The sequence below is a fragment of the Frankliniella occidentalis genome, unplaced genomic scaffold (genome assembly GCF_000697945.3).
Source record: "Frankliniella occidentalis isolate FOCC.00 unplaced genomic scaffold, Focc_3.1 Scaffold24, whole genome shotgun sequence".
Classification (NCBI taxonomy): Eukaryota; Metazoa; Arthropoda; class Insecta; order Thysanoptera; family Thripidae; genus Frankliniella; species Frankliniella occidentalis.
In genome coordinates, this window is record NW_026267154.1 from 565,773 (window position 1) to 566,486 (window position 714).

Genomic DNA, 714 nt, shown 5'->3' on the forward strand with positions numbered 1-714 from the left:
TTTCGCCAGCGGCGCTCCGCCGTGCGTGCTTTCGCCAGCGGCTGAGCGTCGTGCGTGCTTTGCGTTAGGGACAAGCGGTATGGTTCAAAGAAGCCGTACAAGGCAGTCCTTTCCTCCAAATGCCATGCCATTTCTATGGCAGCTCTGAGTGTGAACACGATAAAAATAGCAAAATATAGCTAAACTAGTAGCAAGACACGGAATAGCGAACTATGTAATCTATGCAGCACGTAGCCGAAAACTTTCCCCTCAAAACATTTTGCCGTCTCATAACAATCTTTAAATTTAGCTTATTTGCTAAACATACCAAAATTTTTAGCTAAATGGCTAAATAATTAGTTAACCCGTATTCAACTATGGTTCAGCTGATACAGCTTTTTTTCTTTACCGTGGACAAATACGAGGCTCACCTTTTCCGGCTTCAGTCCCATGGCGGTCATGTTGTCGGCCGGCGGCAGCAGAGACTCGTGATCGTGATCCTGGTGGTGGTGGTGCGGCGGCGGCAGTGCCAGTGCAGAGAGCGGGCGCTATGGCTGCTTGTGTCACGGTGGGCGGCTGAGCCAACTGTCGGGGAGACTCAGTTACCACAAGGCCACGACACGCTGTTGTATGGGTGACGGCCCAGGTTGACCGTCCTTTATCGTGAGCCCTGCATCACTGTTCCGCGAGGGTCCCTCTTTATCTTATCGCTCGACGACAATGCAGTTTTTCGTT